This window comes from Thermobia domestica, chromosome 3 (genome assembly GCF_964235325.1).
Source record: "Thermobia domestica chromosome 3, izTheDome1.hap1.1, whole genome shotgun sequence".
NCBI lineage: Eukaryota > Metazoa > Arthropoda > Insecta > Zygentoma > Lepismatidae > Thermobia > Thermobia domestica.
Window position 1 is genome coordinate 60,717,408 of NC_137456.1, and position 19,879 is coordinate 60,737,286.

Below are 19,879 nucleotides of genomic sequence, written 5' to 3' on the forward strand. Positions count from 1 at the left end.
GCATTAGTGTCTCTAATTTTTGTTTGCAAACAGATTCGTAATTATTTCCCCTGTGCTCACTGATGCATAACGAATGTTTTCCAGTAAATGTTAATTCTAATTTGGAGAATTTTATAGTTTCACAATGTTTCTCACTAGATAGTCTTCTATCTACGTGTTTGGATATATTGATAACAGATTTCCCTATTAAATGTTTAATTTTCTCTATAAATATTTGTCTTAAATTGAAATTGTTTTGAATTTACTACATAAGCAAAGTTGCCCGAAGGAGGGGAGCTCAAGTAATAGATATTCTACGTAAAACCAACCTATTGTAGAATGATGATGCTTCTTACCTTCAGCACATAATCTTAACGTTAGAGAGTCAGAGAGAGAAAAATCCTGGTTTTTCCTCCTCTATGACCACCCATCTTAAACCTCTACATATCATTGTTCGTCTCACATAATTTCGGCTCTCCAAAGACATTCATATTTATTATTATTATTATTATTATTATTAATGAATATGCCACCCTTACATAATGTTGTAACTTTACACATCTTAGTTTAAAGTACTTTCTTTAGTAATAATTTGAGCAACCACGTCACAAAATTTAAAATGTATGAGGGGGCACGACGTTTTATTTCCCCTCCTCTCTTTTCAGCACCCTCCAACAGAAGGTATATAATTTCTGAGAAGCAGGGCAGACAAAATGAATAAGAAATATATTTAGAGCATCCTTTCCTCCTTCGTGAATGTAATATCACGTAGCATTTTTTATTCTACTGAAGACGACCCTTGGCCGTTATGGTTAGGTAACAAAAGAAATACCTAATATATTTATAGCGCCCCTTATCTGTAATATTACCTCTTCTTTATTTGTTCGAGGCTTCCTTACACAACCAAGGGTGACAAAAAGAATAGGAAAAGTGTCTAAAGATTACAAAAGACTTTATATTTTGTCAGAAACAAGGCAGTATATACACAACATTGCTTTCGTTAACAAGTGTTTCACCCTTGAGTCGCTTATAAAATTATGCAGAATAACTTTTGCCGATCATTGTTCTAGAGGGATTTGTCCAGGATGGTTTGGTGTCGAGCTAATAACGATAAGTATATTTATTTACATCACTGTTAAAGAAATAGCAAACTTTCTGAAAGGAACTTACTTAGGAAACAGATCTTCCTTCTACTTAGCCAGAGCCCACTCTGAAAAATTGCATCTGGCATTCTGAGTGAAAGTTCTATGGGACTATTAGAAAAATATATTCCCGTTTTCACGCTGATGGTAGAATTTCTTAAACAGTTATTGAATTACGTTCGAAGGGTAGGCGTAAATAGCGCCCCCGCAACAATGTGGCGTGGGGACCGCACAAGCTGCAAGGCCAAAAAATATACAGAAAGTACGCAGGGGCGGAGCAGGCCAAATTTTCACACGGGCAAAGTGACTTTTTGGCGCCCTTCCCCTAGTAGTAGCCTATATTTTACATTTTATCATAGTGTTTTTAATAGTTTAAACCAGGAGCGTCATTTCAGATTTTGCTTTTGGGGGGGGGGGGGCAAGACCTCTTGATATAAGTAAAATTTCGCGATATAAGTAAAAAATATACATCTCAAACTCACGGGGGGCAAATGCCCCTCCCTGCCCTCCCTAAATGACGCCCCTGTTTTAAACCCATTTTCAAAAAGAAATCCATTACCTAGGAAAAGTTCACAAAGAATATGGCCCGCTATAAACAATACCAACTCCACCCCCCCTGGTCTAGTGGCTAGCACGCCTGCCTTCTGTGGTACCGGGTCCAATTCCCGGTGGATTACTGTTGAACGATAAAAGTGGTTCGGATTCCACTATAATTAGTATCCACATCTCCCTTGCCCATTAAGGCATAACCGTGGAACGCTAAACTCAAGCAAACAAACAAACAATACTTAATTCCCGGCACTCTTTATTCTACATGCCATCTCTCAATTTTTCGATACAGCCCCCTTAGTACTATGAAACTCTCTTCTTCCATAGTGAAATGGAAAAAGATCATATAATTGCCACTACTTTACAAGAATATAAACCAAAAACGTCAGTAGAAAGCACATTATAAAATTTACTTTTTGAGACTCGTTTTGGTGCCCCTCTTTCTCTGGCGCCCCGGGCAGTCGCCCGGCCCTTAGTCCGCCCTTGAAAGTACGGACGCATAACTAAAGACTGCGGAGGAGAGGTTAACCTTCATGTTATGCCACTGGTTTGACGTGTTTGAAATGTTCAGTAAGTGATCAGTTGGTGAAATAATTTCGACGGTTAGTGATGTTTAAAGTTTAGCTAAGACAAAGCTACCTAATCAAATACATTTGATATCGCGATGTCACAATTTGATTTTTCCTCACATAAAAAAGATAAAAACAATAGTAATAAAAACCCTTACTCGTACTGGGCTCCTAACTAACTAACAACCTAATTCTTACAGACTAGTTGCTCTGACCAACTGAGTTTCGATTTCTTACGAGAAAGAAGTCTGTTATATTAAGAGGCATGCTTTTCATTATCAAAACTGTTCGAAGTAATACGAACATGGCTTAAGAACAGGGACGGAACTGAATTACCACTCGATTGACCTTGAGGGCAAATCACCAAAGCGTAGCTATAAACGTAAGTGGAGCATGCATTTCTCTGGAGTTGTGTTCAGTATTCCTATCTGCCAGTCATGCTTGTTCTTAGGAGTAATATGTTCCAAACCTAACCTTTCGATAGAGCACAATGACAGAGAATCAAAATTAATGAATTCTTGCCCTTGTGAACTTGGGATACCACCATGTGCAATAAAACTGTCGCGTCTTCTGAAGTGATATTTTATCGAAAATAACTCGTTTTCCTTTATATATCCGAAGTTTTTGAGGGTTTCAAAATGAGGAAACGTTACTGACAAACAAGGACGCATTTAGGGGTGGGTCCAGGTGGTCCGAACTCCCCTCTGAAATCCCAACTTCTCTGTAAATTTAGCCTAAATTTAAGGATTATCTTTTAAATTTTATTATAATTTATCCTAATATTGAAGTCGGACTTCTCCCGAAATAAATTACTGCATACGTGCCTGCTGACAATTTTCAATATATTCCTTAAATAAGTAAAATAACTAAATTAGGAGCAAAAAGCTTCAACACGGGCTAACTTTTGTCCACTGCCAATATTGTTAGAAGGGATATTAATAGCAAAAACTGCTAGGCAATGCTGAACCTTGGAACTGTTTAAATCGTAGTACACCCTGTAACCGGGCGTTAACGTGAAGACAAAGCTTGGTCCATTGGTAAAGTGTTGGAAGAATATAAACTCAATGTTCGTAGGTTCGAATCTATCCACTCACCATAACATTTTGTTCTTATGTGTAACGATGAAATAAGAAAGAAAAAATGTATAACCGTTAAGACAAAACTTCAACCAAGTCTGAAGAGAACAATACTAAAATAGTAATACAATGACGTCAACTAAAAATTATTTCATGTAGCGTTTGGACGAAATTACAGCTGTTAACAATTGCAGAAATAAAAACAGGCTGTAATGCAGTCTAGACTTCTGAATGCATTTACTTCCTGAAAACTTCCGTCTCGTCATTGGTATGCCGTTAATCATTGTAAAACCTTTCAATTGGAAGTGAAATGACACAAACTAAAACAGTTTTAAATCAATAAATGTCTATGTGTAAAAGTAGGTGTCTTTTATCTGTAGTTCTGAGTTCCTTTTACTTTGAAGTGACAAATGAGAGAAGAAAGTATGGTGTTCGAAAAAAAAATCAAATTTGAGATTTCAACGAATTTACACGTATTATAGCCCCTAACACCGAAAAAGTTATTTTTCGATACATGTCCATCAGTTCGTCCGTCCGTTCGCTACACTTTTCTGTGCACTCGCCTAGAAGCCATACCTGAAGCCATACCTCGCCTAGAAGCCATACTTGATCATATCGTAAATTAGTTGAAAAATTTACGGTATGTTCAACTTATCTGCACCAAATTTTAGTTTAAGATTTTCATAGTATTTCCTATAGTTTTTTTTATTTCCCTCCTACTCCCAAAACAAGGGTAGTTTCCTGTACGATGAAAATAAAAAAAAGATATTTTCTCATAACTGGCTCTAACGATCTTGTTTTCTTTCTTTTTTTATAAATCAATATTTAATTAGCAACCCTATTTTGTGGTATAAGGCATTTATCTGAGAAAAATCTACAAGGGGTAGTTTATACTAAGGGGGTGAGTTTTTTCTCAGTGATTTTCTCAAAATGGACTCAAATGTTTTCGTTCATATTTCATAAATAAAGATTTCATTAATAACTTATCAATATGGCATAACTCGTTTGTCCTAAAAAAATGCGAGGGGTAGTTTATTCTTGGTGGAGTGTTGTCTGGGCGATTTTCTCAAAAACGACTCAAAAGAGTTTATTCATATTTCAAAAATAAATATTTCGTTAATAACCGAACAATATGGCAAAACTCGTTTGTCCTGAAAAAATATGCGAGGGGTAGTTTACTCTTGGGGGTGTTTTTCCTCCACGGTTTTCTCAAAAATGAGTCAAGCAATTTTGTTCGTACTCAGAAATAAATATTTCATTAAAAACCTAGTAATATGGAATAACTCGCTTACGCTGAAAGAATCCTCAAGAGATAGTTTATTCGGGGAGTTATTTTTCCCTCACGATTTTCTCAAAAATTACTCGGACAATTTTATTGATAATTCATAAATAAGTATTTCATTAATAACCCTATATTTTAGTATAAGTCATTTCTATAAAAAACAATTACAACGGATAGTTTATTTTTGGGGTCAAGGTTTTTTCCCCGACAATTTTCTCGAGCGACAGGCGATTTTGTTCAAATTTCGCAAATAAATATTTCATTAATAACCAAAAGTATATCTTAACTCATTGTTCGAAACAATTCACAAGAGGTAGGTTACTCCTGACGTGTTCTTTTTGAACGACTTTCACAAAGTGACTCATTTGATTTTTTTCATCTTTCATAAACAATGATTGCATTAATTGGTCTATTATATGTCTAATGAAAATGTGCTCAAAGTGTGAGTTAGTTTTGTAGTATGGATTTTCTTCAATCGAAGTTTTTTATTCGATAATCTGACATTCGATGTATTTGAATAATACGATAATTTTATTCGTATTATCCAAATACACACTTCAGTAACAACTGCGGCCTAACACAGTTAAGAAATTGAATTGAAAAAGTTTAGTGCGGTGGCCCTGTAATTGAATATTTTTTGAGAAACTCCCTAGCTTTTTGTGGTAAACTCAGGCTTTTCTTTTTCGAGCGACAAAAGAGAGAAGAAAATATAGTGATTGTGAAAATAATATCAAATTCAGATTTCAACGGATTTACATGTTTCATGGCGTCTACATACCGAAAATATGACTTTTCGACACCCGTCCTTCCGGTCCGTCCGTTCGGCACACTTTTATATGCACTCGCCTAGAGGCCATACCGTTCAACTTATCTACACCAAATTTTAAACTTAGGGTTTACTTAGTATTCTTACAGGAGCTTTTCCATTTTTTCCTACCACCTAAAATAAGTATGGTTTACAAACAGCCGAAAATCGAAAAACGCTATTTTCTCAAAAATGGTTTTAACAATTTTGTTTATTTTTCATTAATCAATATTTAATTAACAACCCTATATTGCAGTATCAGATATTTCTCTTAGAAAAATTTACGAGGGGTAGTTTATTCTTGGAGGTGACTTTTTCTCGACGATTTTCTCAGAAAAGACCCTGGCGAATTTTGTACACACTTCATAAATAAATATTTGACCTTACAACATGGTATAAGTCAATTGACCTGAAAAATATATGAGTAGTAGTTTATTCTTGGACTTGAATTTATTCCCAGTGAGTTTCTCAAACACGACCAGTTGGCAACCCTGTATCTCGACAACGAAGCTGAATTCGAAAACTGCAAGAGGACCAGTTGTCTCCTTTTGATGTCACGAATCACCTCCGGAAGTTTGTGGACATCTTTCAGGTTCACCCTTAATGAAGCTTCTTTTCGAAAAGTTAACTATTAACTTTAGGCATTGTTTATCTTTTTTTAAATCACAAATGTCGTTATTAATTTTAAGGCAGAGAACTACATCTGAGAGAATAGATCTTGAAAAATAAGTTTAAAACTTAGACTTTTGTTTTCGATACATTCCAGACAAGACGAGACATTTTACAAGCTATCTCGTGTCCAAAACATTTGCCTCGTATTATCTTGGATGTCACAAAGCGCGTCTTGTCTCTTTCTCGAGACATGTCTTATCTCGTGCGCATTCGTTAACACTTGGGAAGGATTATCTTTCTACTCAAAGCATTGTTTTTATAATGGTTGCATATTTATGATAATTGCTGTCCACATAAATTACAGTCCTTTCAGTTGAATTAATTTTTATTATTATTATTATTGAAATTGCAATATCTAGTTTAACGTTGGACGATTATGCACCTACGCTAAGGGAGAATGATGATGAATGAAATGGTGAAATGAAGAAAGTGAGAGGAAAATGGAAAATCTCAAGAAAACACATACCCATGCACACGGTATTTGTCCACCTCAAATTTCACTTGGCACGAAGTGGAATCGAGCCACGGACCCCTGCACCAAAGGTCCCTGCAATGCTTTATTATTATTATTATTATTATTATTATTAATAATAATAATAATAATAATAATAATAATAATTGAAGCGAGCTTAACGAGTTTCAACCGTACGACTCAACCAACGTTTGGGTGCCTGTTCGTTCGTCTGCTCCTCTCATAAAAGACATTTCATTTTAATGAAACTAGTAAGTGCCTTCTTTTAGCTCTGCGAAGTAACTATTGCTTGGAATATGAATCTGCAAAACATAAGAGGTAAAATTAACCAAATGGTGCAAGTTTCCACTTATATATACAAAACAATTTTGCAATATCAACTACGTGAATCTTGTCCCATAAAGAAGCTGAAACCCCTACACCGAAGAGCCCTCCGAGATTTGATCATTGTCCACACGGACTGAAATTGTCATTTGAAGCCAAGACTTTAATATGAAGCCAATAATTTCTTTAAAATAGACGGAAAATTCGGAAGTTATAAGCATTTTCATATTTTTGCCTTTTCCCATAAGGGAGCCGTAGCCCCCTATACTGAAGACCCCCCCCCCCGGAGATTTGATCATTGTCCACTCGGACTGAGTTTGTCATTTGGAACCAACACTTTAATACGAAGCAAAATATTTCTTTAAAATAGACGAAAAATTCGAAAGTTATAAACATGTTAATAATTTTGCCTTTTCTCATAAGGGGGCCGTATTAGCCTACACTGAAGAGCCCCACGAGATTTGATCATTGACCACTTGGACTGAAATTCTCATTTGAAACCAAAACTTTAATATGAATCCAAAAATTAAACTTTTACATCAATTTAAACTGACTGGGTTTCAGTTCCCCCACTATTGTTTAGTTTAGTTAACTGGTAATTTGTGACAGCTTCACATCATCAAAAGAATGTTTCACTTCCCCTCCCCTCCCCCAGGAGTTCGTGCTGGATCCACCACTGGAATCAATAGACACTCTTCCTATTCTTTTTGTCACCCTTGATTGTGCAGGGGCTCCCTCGTACAAATAAAGAAGAGGTAATATTACAATCAAGGGGCGCTATATATTAGGTATTTTTTTAGTTACCTACCCCTAACCGCACAGGGCCATCTTTCGTAGAAAAAAAAATATTACGTGATATTCCAATCATGAAAGGGGAGAGGATGCTGTAAATATATTTCTTATTAATTTTGTCTGTCCTGCTTATCAAAAATTACTTTCTGTTGGAAGGCTACTGAAATGAGAGGGGCAAAATAAAAAGTAGTACCCCCTCCTACATGGTTGCTCAAATAAGTACTAAAGAAAGCGTTTTAAACTAAGATATTTAAGATTTAAACTAGGAAACTAAGATATCCTACATTATGTAAAAATGGCATATTCAGGATTATTATTATTATTATTATTTGAATGCTTTGGAGCACCGAAATTTTGTGAGACGAACAATGATATGTAGAGGTTTAAGATGGGTGGTCATAGAGGAGGAAAAACCAGGATTTTTCTCTGTCTGACTCTCTAACGTAAAGATTATGTGCTGAAGGTAAGAAGCATCATCATTCTACAATAGGTTGCTTTTACGTAGAATATCAATTACTTGAGTTCTCCTCCTTCGGTCTACTTACCTTATGTAGTAAATTCAAAACAATTTCAATTCAATACAAATACATTGTAAAACTTTTCCGTAATTAAACATCTAGGGAAAATTAAACATTTAATAGGGAAATCTGTTATCAAAATATCCAAACACGTAGATAGAAGACTATCTAGTGAGAAATATTGTGAAACTTTATAAAATTCTCCAAATTAGAATTAACATTTACTGGGAAACATTCGTTATGCGCCAGCGAGCATATGGTGAGCAGTGAGCACAGGGGAAATAATTACGAAACTGTTTGCAAACAAAATTAGGGACGCTAATGCAAGTGCGACAACAGCATTTTTTCTTTTTTTGGTATCGTCATGAGTTTTACACATACGTTACAATTTGATTCTTTCCCAAATAAAAAAATAAAAAATAACCGTAGTGTAGTGATAAAAACGATAACGGCACTTCCACGGGATCGAACCCGCTACCTTCAGCATACAGACTCGTTGCTTTAACTAACTGAGCTATTTGTTTTTTTACGTGAACTGAACCTGTTCCGGTAAAGACGATATTTCATTACGATCGTCCTACCAATTCGTCCTTTTCCATAGATAATTTCCACTATTTGCTCTATCTTTATGTTAATACTTAGCATATATTCAAATATTTGGAGTTTGCAGATAATGCATATAATAAGACATACTAGAAATATTCGTTAAAAGTTTAGTTTGTAGATTTAATCCACATTTCTCTCAATGACATAGATGTCGCTGCTTCGTGTTGAAATGCAGAATTCCCTCGTGTTCTTGAAAATTTCCCACTTTAGCAGAGTTGGTAATTCTCGAGATTTCTGTCGATTTAATGTTTTTTGCTTCTAATTTCTTTATTTTAAGCTAATATCTAACACAAATATTAAAAACGGGTTTGTTATTAACCTGTCCTGCTGGGGAAACCTTCCGAAATTTCGAACATATAAAGAAAACGGAGATATTTTCAAAAAACTTCAAAATAAAGAGACGCGTCATTTATTTTGCTCATGGTAGTACCTGTCTTCAAGAAGCATAACGGTTAAGTGTGAAAAAGAATTTATTATTGACTGCGTTTCTTAGTAGATTATTGTAAAATTTCATTGTTATATACACATACTTGAGTTTCTTTAGAATCAAATAGTTTAAAGCGAATAATTCTTGATTGTAATTTGTCTTGAAAACTTATCATAAACGAATTCTATTAAATGATGTAAGCCTATCAGCTGCGAATGCAAAAAGCAATTTAGATATATCTAAGCTTTACAAAATCGATTTAAGGGATTAATAACTTTTATGAAATGAAATAAATCTATCAAATTCGGGTGCAGGGTTTGCAAGTACATTAAGTTTGTTACTTAGCTCATTGTACAGCTCTCTGTCGAGAAAAATTCGTCTTCAGAGATTCAAGGTTGTGGCTACAACAAAAAAGGCTAAGACAATTTTCAGTTCAATTTAAACTTATTGTTTTTATAACTAAACATTATTATCATGAAATACGATTTTCCTTCGTGAACAGCGTAGAAAGCAAAGCATTTGTTCAACAGTTAGTATTAAGTGGCAATTCTGAAAGAAACACTACATTCATAGCCATTTTTCTAGTTCCCAATTGGTGTTATGAAGGCCTGGAAAAAGAACGGAAAATTTGGGTAGAAAAAAGTTTTTCCCTGATTTTTTTTTTAAAAAAAAAGGAAGGTTTGGAAAAAATGTAAATTTTAGAATTTTTCACTATATTATGCTTTTAAAATGAAAACTATTTTATATTTACTAGTTTACAGTTAAGATCATTGAGTACTTATGTTTCTTGTATTAAAGTAGGGAAATTTTGTGGCTCAAATTTGTGTACACCATTTGTCCAAACAGTTTAAAGTTAGCACCGTGATAGAATGGAGTTATGACCACAAAAGAAATTAAAATATAATCCCTGTTAGATTAATTAATATAGATGCCCTAATATTTCATTCAAGAGCCCTATTTGTTGCAACAAAAACTCTTCAGAAGCGCAATGCCCACCTTTAGCTTCATCTGATATAATAATAGGGGCAGCGCCATGTCGCTCTGTGCAAATCTTTAAACTTTTATCTGTATAACATTTCTATTACAAAATTAGGCGGAACACGGTGGTTCAGTCGTGGAGCGCTTACCTCAGGGGTTCTTGGTTCAATTCCCGGCAAGTAAATTAGTGGTGGACATCGTGTCCATGGGTCTTCTCTCCTCTTACATTCTTATTCCACTAATTCTCCCATTATCATTCATTTGTCTGAAGCATCCTGTCCCTTAGCCTAAAAGGGCATAGTTGTTAAACTGAAAAATTTCATTTCATTTTTCTATTATAAATTAGAAAAAAAAAAATCTTTCGTGTTTAATATTTAATCTATTTTATCGTCTATGGGGATGATTTCTACATTAGACCATTCGATTCGGTACTAACAGAATACCCGCGCATACCCACAAATTTTTATTGAAAGGGGAGCCAAGTTGGGAGAGGGTTCAATACTACAAAACACTCTATCCATCACGACTCTGGAACTCACTAAAGAAATAATAAACACTTCTGACCAGAGTATATACACTTGTTTATTAAAAACTAAATTCTAGTGTAACGTTGTCGAAACTGTTACACTAGAATTTAGTTTTTAATAAACAAGTGTATATACTCTGGTCAGAAGTGTTTATTATTTCTTTACAAAACACTACAGCTATGTAGTACTGAACTGGTGGTATTCTACACCGACGGAAACGATGAGTGAGTTTGAAGTACGTGCATATATATAAGGGTGCTGGTCAAGTTTAGACACACCAAATTTTTGCAAAATTTACAGATAAAATTCAAAATCTGCGTAGAAAGACATGTTTATAAGGAAGAAACAGAATTAACTAGTAAGCAAAACAACTGTATTGTATGTTTACAAGTGTATGGATACTTTTGTAAAATCGCTACAAGTGCTTTGCGACGGTTAAAATATGTGGGCACATGTAGAACATGATTGTATTGCATACTATTTTCCGCCAGCAGAGTATTTGTGCACAGAGTACAAGAGTTGTAGTTTCTGTTTACAAGTGTACCGTAACTAGTGTGAATCGTAGGTTTTCTCGGAGTACTCCCGTTTTCTCCCACATACTCATTCCACCAATTATTCCATCATCATTCGCTTTGATTTAATTATCGTTCCCTTAGCCTAATGGACATAATGAAACTTAAACTGAAAAGTTACTAGTATGAAATCATTACTAGTGCTATAAGAACTTGTATTCCTGCGAAAACCCTTTTTTTCACTACGTACCTTTGCTTACCCGTATACCCACCGTCGCTGACACGTCCACTTCCTTCGACGCACCCCCGCGCAGGCCAACTTAGGCCAACTTTGCCCTGCTCTGACTCAGTTACAGAGTATTCGTCTTGTTTTAGTGATTTTTAAGACAAGTTTGGACGCTGTATTTATATGCAAATAACAAAAGAACTGTAGTTTTTCAACAATTATTTCCTGTCTCTCCATTTAACTCAATTTGTCAATGTGGGATATTGTCATGTCGCTAAGCGCAAACGTTTTGAATTTAAGAAGGAAACTAGTGAAAGAATTATATTTTTTAAACATTTATTTCGGGTGGTACATGCACGAAGAAAAAAGTAGATGTAGTGTTAAGAACAAATGTTTTGGCTACATCAATCACTTCTCTGCTAAAGCAAGTATCGTTTTAGTAAGAAAGTTTATAAATGCGTATCGAGCTACGACGACTGGACGGAACCCGAATCGGGGTGTACTCTTCGGACTGCAATTTTTGTGCAGACAAACCACAAATGTATTATTTAAACGGGTTATAAAATTTCAGGGAGGAGAGTTACCGGACTGATCTGATCACCTTCGTGGTTCAATCCTCATGCGATATAATATACACAAAAGTTAAGTTTGAAGTCCTATTTTAAGGAATCACAAGAATTTTAAAATTAAAGAAATACTCTGTATCTAATGCATAAGTAATCAAAAGGTATGGAGATGTCACATTCGTACTCATGTTACAGAAATGTGAACCAAAGTGTATGCTTTTTTACTACGTTATACTCCAAAAGGAAGCCATGCTGAACTGAATTCCTACGTAAATACAGTGTGTTAGGTCATGATCAGTAACGATACAAGACTGCAAAAGCTCTTTCAAATTAAGCCATAAGAATCCAGTGCGTTTTCACTATTTTTCTTTTACACGCATACCCACCATCGCAGATACGACTGCTCCCTACGGACGCACAACCGCCCTGTCCTTATTCGGGTTAGATACACTTCTTGTTTTAGTGGCCAGTTGACCTTTTCTAAAGTAAATCTGCACCCACGAATGCAACTCCTCCTTAAGAAAAAAAATCGTAAGGTAGCAGTAGTGTATTCCGTGATTAAAGAACTACATAACTCATGAATTCATGTATGCTTATGTAAACGTGGGCAGCAAATTAGGTTTGGCCTTTGTCCCGCAGAGTGAATTCAGCATGTTAAGGATTGGGATATAGTATACATGAAGCTGCATCAGTTCCCGAAGAAGCAGGACGCTCATACTTTTAGGGATTATTCATTGAGCATGTACGAACTTACAAAGGGGGTAACAAAGCGACTTTTATTTACTTATCAACTGATACTAAAATAAAAAAGAACGTACTTTATATTTGCATGTGTAGTGACGTTGTGCTTTATCTATGACTATGTGTGTGGGGGGGGGGGATTTAACGTATATCGCATGTCTTGTGCACATGGATACTTCTTACTATTGTACTATGTAGAAAATTTAAGGTATTTCATGTAGAAGTGGTAATAGAACACAGAAGAAACGCAGATCAGGGGGTTTTCATGTATACTATCACCTTCACTTGCAAAATACAACTAAACTAACTTTAAACCTCTGCTAACTTAAATTCATATAACCTACAGAAATTTAAGCGGAGCATTTGACATTGAATTAACAACTCATGTATAGGTGAAACTCGCAAAAATATGCCAAAAATTTTATTTATTTTGCTCTTATTTAATGTTATTGAGATTTTTTAAAAATGTTCCCTTGCACTTCTCTTTCCAGCATGCTATATTGTAAACAAACTATGTTGTAAACAAAAACACCTTTAAGCTTGCACGAACAACGTGAAGAAGACACTGAGTTAGTTCGAAATACTTCTATGTATTTGTATGAATACATGAAGCTGTTTAAATAACGAACAATGATTATCATACTTATTACCTTCTAGTTTCGCTGGCATCACCTAAAACTCATGAATTTTCTTTAGGCTATCCACTCAAGCACCACTGCCAACTACTATAAAAATTTATTAAAAGTGTTTCCTTGTGTTAGCTATCTATTTGTGTTATCAAGTAAAATATGTTGATATAACAACCTACAACGTTTTATCGCTTCGCGATTAAAATAGGATAGCTTCGCTTTTAAACCGTTGAATAGTCAGTGTCTCTACCCCTACTCGATTACGAATGTCTGCAAAACTAATCAACGGTTAGGGTTCACATTAGGGTCTCTACACACATACCGACAAAACTGTCGGTTGCAAATTATTACCAGCCTTCTATAAAGTAGGACGTAATTCTGGCGAGTTGCATCAGGATTTCCAGGCAATCTTTTCTTATATTGTCACAGGTGTAAATTCTTTTTGCAAGAGTGAGCGCCCACCGTTAATTGCTTGAACATCACTTTAAGCAAGGATGTCACTTGGGAAGGGCAAGAGGGCCAATTGACCCTGAGTTTGAGACACGCAGTTTTTTTTATGTATATTAATACAGTAATAAAAACATGAAATTCTTTGTCGGTGGACATCTTCCCCCAGTAATTTCAAGACAGCATAATAATCAGGAATAAAAAATATACTATAACAAGATAATACGTTTGTTATGATTAACATTACGATAATATCAAATCAGTAGCATCATTTCAGATTTGCCAGGGTAAAATAACATGCCTCACCGACACAAACATTTCGTTTTATTATTATTATTATAGTAGTATACAATCGATTAAAAAGTATGGACTTCTAAAACTCAGGTGGAGGACAATTGTCCCTTGTCATCCCCAAATGACGCCCCTGACTCAAATACAATCTATTAGATAAAAATATTTTTTTTTTCATATATTAAAATGTACACTTCAAACCATACAGAACTAGTTTGTGGACAGGAAACATCTTTTTAGGATAATAGATAATTATCTGGGGTAATTATCATTAAACATCTAAAAGTTTAAGTTGAAGTAGGGGATTCAATCAATACAAACGGCCATGGGATTTGAACCCAAATGCGAATCAAGAACGTGAACCAGCGGTGTATGACCGATTAAAGCTATTACGAACAGAGACCGAAATAAATTTGCTAAATGTAATTCAAAAACTGAAAAACTTTTTCTCCTTCTGTTTCCTCAATGGGGGGTTCTCTCCTTTCCTTCCATTTTCTTCATTCTAACATTTCCTTCATTCTCATCATCATCATCATCTCCTTTAGCCTACACGGAGGACGTAATCGTAGGACGTAAAACTAAAACAATTCATCTTTATTCAATGAATGCATGCGAAAACTCTTGTAATCATGAAGATAAACATTAATATAATGAAAACTCTTCTAAAATTAATATGTGTGAAGCTAGCTCTAAGATGGAAGTAAGAAAATGACACATTATGCTAATTTTGAGTGAAAAAAAAAAACTGTAAAACAACCAACAACCGTCAACTTGAAAGGTTAACGGATCACAGAAGCAACTGTATTTGAATATCAGAAAAATAAATAGTTGTACGCATATTTTACTGCTTCTTTTCAGTTTGTGTGCAAATTGAAGAATGAAAAAAAAAAAAAAAAAACTCAGAAGTAATGGTTAGGCTGTTTTCGTGCGCTTTCAAGCACACTTCATGGGATATTATACATTATTAGAAATAATAATAATAATAATAATAATAATAATAATAATAATAATAATAATAATAATAATAATAATAATAATATATTATTATTATTATTATTATTATTATTATTATTATTATTATTATTATTATTATTATTATTATTATTATTATTATTATTATTATTATTAGCAGTAGCTCTTTCAGGCATATGCTCAGAATAGCTTCGTAACGTCAAATTCCCCAAGTGTCCCAGTGCAGTTCCCGCACACACCTATAAAATATTCCGGAAGATAGCTTAATTTAGGGGACAATATGTAAAAATTACTTATATGCTGTAATACCGCATAAACGTGTGTGAGTTTAAACGTACTAAACTGTCACTATTTGCAAACTATTTCAGGAACCTGAAAGCTTTTTTACTTCTTTCGTTTTTAGTTTAACGGTAGACGATTATGCTCCAAGGTTAAGGGAGACGGCAATGCTGATAATGAACGATGTGGTGGAGTGAAGAAAGTGGGAAAAAACGGAATACTCCGAGAAAGCCTACACACACGGTCTTGGCGGATTTATTGTTTTTCCGCCTCAAGATAGGAAGGTATGGTATTTGCCTCCCCTCTTCCCGATGTACAAATTTGTAACACAATAGATTTTTGTAAAAATAAAGTTATTTTATGCATACCTTTGTTTATACATTTTTCTACACATTTTAATTAATTTTGGTATGGTGATAGGTTGGTGTACTGACAAGTGAGCGCATGCGCAGGAGCGCTACGCGAGAGCATGCCGAACACCAACACAAGAGTTCAGATTCAACCACCAATAACAAATTCTAATTATAGAGCGTTTTAAAAACGTTTATTATTATTATTATACAACTTTTGTATTTTTTTTTTCGTTTTTACTTATTAAGTTTTCGTCCAACGTGGGTCCCTACGGACATTGCGTCCTTAGGCCCAGGTCTAGTGGTAAATCCGGCCCTGCACATGGTGATTGTCCGCCACAAAACTTATTTGGATTGAATTGGATTGAACCAAGACTTTACGCACCAGAGATGAGGACTTATCCGAATGTGAAAGCTCTTTTCCATTTAGATAAAAAAAAAATCGGTTTCCTATGAATTCATACACACGGTCCGGACCCTCCTCCTAAAGCTTGGTAACTCGACATTTTGGACACTTTCTCAATAAAACTATCCTTGTTTTGCAGAGAAATGATTGATGTAGACTAAAGATTTTGATCTTACGCTTTATTTGTACTCTTTTTTTAAAAAAATAAATAAAAAATAAAGCAATCTAGTTTTATCATTTTTCTAAGAATATAGGTGGCAGTACTTAACAATTAGCTAGTTATTGTGTTTTCGGGTGTAGAATAACATCAGTTCAATACTTTATATACGTAGTGTCTTGTAATATGGAACCCTGCAAAATTTGGACCCCTCAGAAGAAAAAAAAATCTAGGTGCGCGCACCTGCCTAGTGATGGGCAGTGGGAATATTCCCGGTGGGAAGGAAAATAAAAAAATGGGAATATTCCCGGGTTTATTCCCTGGCATATAAATTCCCGGGAAGGAATTTATTTCTATTTCTTTACTTTATCTTCCAAATTATAAGAACCATGTGACCAATTACTTTATTTTCATTTATTAAGATTTTCTTTTAGGTTTTAAATAATTTGGAGGTTAAAAAAATAAAATTCGTTGACAGTACTTTATATAACTAATAATATGATTTTTTAAGTTCCATTTTCATTTGCACTAAAAAGTAGCAAAGTACTAATTTGCTAATGGTGAAAAGGACCAGTTTGTAAAATAATGTAGACATTATGTAGAAATAAAGATGAAGTACTATTATCAATACACCCCGAATCACCGTTAATAATAGACGTCGGTTTGTCTCCTGTCTCTGACTCGAATTTCTGAAGAAGTACTCGAACTTCTCTTACATGTGAATTAATGCACGAAATTTCGAGAAATAGGTAGGAAGAAAGGTCGTGTGTGGCAATGTTACGTGAAAAATTATAAAGATAAGTCAGTATGTTGCATATTGTGGAAATAAATATTTATGCGCAAATGTTGATAAAATGGTGAGACGTGTCTTCGGGCTCATACCAAACCTAATTTATTTATAACATTTAAAAATTTAGTATGTTCATAATATCAGTAGTAGAGTCAAGTTTAGAAAATCTACTTATATATAAATTTAAACTGTTTAGTGGTTTAACAATATCTGGACTTACTATGACATTTTTACCACATATTTACTTGCATAGAAGGTATTGTAAGTAAATATACCTGTATACGTACTCTCTAAATATAATAAAATATTAATAAAATAACATAATACCGTTCAGAATATACATTTTAAAGAATCCTCTGAAGACAACAGTGATAATATACAGTGACAGAAAAACGAATTCAGCTTTGAAATCATAAAATAGTAATAGAATGCAATTTTCTTTGTGATTATACATAAATTCCCGGAAAAAATCACATTTTGGGAGTTTCCAGGAAAACTTCCCGAAAAATATCTTCCTGGGAATTTACCCATCACTAGCAAGAAAACATTTTCTACACAATGTGAATTAAAGAGGCACTTGAGATCACATACTGGACGGAAGCCGTATAATGTTGTTGGCAGTATGACACATGCTTTCCTCTTAAATCCAATTTGACCTCACACGTTTTAACTCACTCGTCTTAGATACTGTATACTTACGAAACGTGTGGCATTGGATTTATTACAAAATCTTATTTAAAACACTTATTAGGGCACACAGGTGAGAAACGCTATTGTTGCGAAGTGTGTGGTCAACAGCTCAAGCAGAAACTATCTTTAAAACTCCATATGTTAACCCTGCCTATATGTACTTACTCAAAATACATTAAAGCGAACTTTGTTGCCGTTACTGTGTCAGTGGATGAAGGTTTATGTGAACAGCCCTTTATCCGGGAGTTTGCCTATCCAACGAAACACTTATTTACAAGCAGCAATCTTTATGAAAAACGAAAGTTCATACTGATTCATATTTGGCAGGGGTGCCCACAAGGGGGGGGGGCTATGACGCAAACTGCGTCATCGAAATATTGGGGGGGTAAAATCTATATAAATATGTTTTGAAGGTGTGTAAATATTAATCGAAAAGATTTTTTTCATGGAAGAACACCTACGAATAGTCAATTGAGGGGGGGGGGGTGCGTCATGGACATGAGGGGGGAGGGCACCACTGTATTTGGCATCAGTTTTCTCGGGGTGGCCACAATGAACAACCTATAAAATGCACAAAACGAGAAAACAATATTTTTGGCGGACACGGAAGAAATGCGACTGCGATTATATATATACAGGGTGTGTCAAAATAAGTGTTATAAGCCAATATCTCGCGAACTATACATCAAGTAAGAAAAATGTTAAGATTCAATGTACGATAGAGGGACCTAAAATATGGGTCAAATACGAGGTTCCCCCGTTCCCCATTTTGGGGGGAGGGGAGTGTACGTGAAATTTTCAAATGGGAACATAGGTCGAGTGATACTTCGTTCGAAAAAGTTTGGAAAATTGAACAATTTTTGTACGAAACAATTTCTGATATGGGGCACCGTTTCCAAGATGGGCCCATAAAATCGTCCTGTATCGGATAAAATTTCCAGTACTTATAAATCAGAAACGGTTAAGTACAAAAAGATGAAACAAAAAATGAAAAAGGAAAAAGCCATAGGCAACGTGGAATAGTGTTCTCACGGTGTCCCCAGGACCCCAATCATGGGGCACCGAGACGAACTTCAAAATTTCAAACGGGAATATAAGTCGGGTGATACCTTGTTTGATAGATCGTGGAAAACCAAACAGCTTAGTACAAAATTTGTTTTGATTTCGGGCAAGCCTGTTTCAAAATGTCCGCCGAAACTTTTGTACTAAGCTGTTTGGTATTTCACGATCTACCGAAGAAGGTATCGCTCGCCCTATGTTGCCATTTGACAGTTCACCCCTAGCTTCAAAATGGGAGGCGGGGGAACCTCGTTTTTCACCCATATTTTAGGCCGTCTGTATTGTACATTGACTCTTAACACTTTTCTTATTTGATGCATAGTTCGCAGGATATTGGCTTGTAACACCAATTTGAACACTGCGCTTTGTATCTGAACGTGGAACCATTTCGGCGGCCATTTTGAAACAGGCTTGCCCGAAATCAAAACAAATTTTGTACTAAGCTGTTTGGCTTTTCACGATCTATCAAATAAGGCATCACTCGACATATATTATCATTTGAAATTTTCAAGTTAGTCCCGGGGCCCCCATGAAGGGGCCCTGGGGACACCGCGACAACACCATTTCACGTTCCCCATGGCTTTTTCCTTTTTCATTTTTTGTTTCATCGTTTTCTACTCAACCGTTTCTGATTTATAAGTACTGGAAATTTCATCTTATACAGGACGATTTTTGGGGCACATATTGAAAACGGTGCCCCATATCAAAAATAGTTTCCTAGAAAAAAAATGTTCAATTTTCCAAGCTCTTTCGAACGAGGTATCACTCGACCTATGATCCCATTTGAAAATTTCACGTATACCCCCTCCCCCAAAATGAGGAGCGAGGAACCTCGTATTTGATCAATTTTAGGCCCCTCTGTATTGTACATGGACTCTTAATTTTGACACACCCTGTATATATATATATATATATATATATATATATATATATATATATATATATATATATATATATATATATATATATATATATATATATATATATATATATATATATTGCAGATCAAGACGAAGCGTTTTTTATTATTTAATTTCAAACCAGGG

General features: G+C 35.0%; 2 protein-coding genes across 4 annotated transcripts in view; one reads left to right on the forward strand and one right to left on the reverse strand.

The window, feature by feature from the left end:
- Nucleotides 1-13,853, reverse strand: part of LOC145680426 (multiple inositol polyphosphate phosphatase 1-like) — a 92,901-nt gene extending 79,048 nt beyond the window's left edge. The window contains exon 1 of one of the 2 annotated variants that reach the window (XM_081750945.1): nt 10,341-10,487. The gene's annotated coding sequence lies outside the window, so the exon portion shown is untranslated. Of the gene's footprint in view, nt 1-10,340; nt 10,488-13,413 lie in introns of those variants that run through there. The other variant, XM_081750944.1, reaches the window with a different exon arrangement.
- LOC145680428 (degenerin-like protein unc-105) overlaps nt 1-19,879 on the forward strand; it is a 553,540-nt gene that overhangs the window by 43,685 nt on the left and 489,976 nt on the right. The window contains exon 3 of one of the 2 annotated variants that reach the window (XR_014130644.1): nt 15,506-15,719. The exons of the other annotated variant lie outside the window; for it this stretch is intronic. The gene's annotated coding sequence lies outside the window, so the exon portion shown is untranslated. Of the gene's footprint in view, nt 1-15,505; nt 15,720-19,879 lie in introns of those variants that run through there. 2 annotated transcript variants of the gene reach the window in all.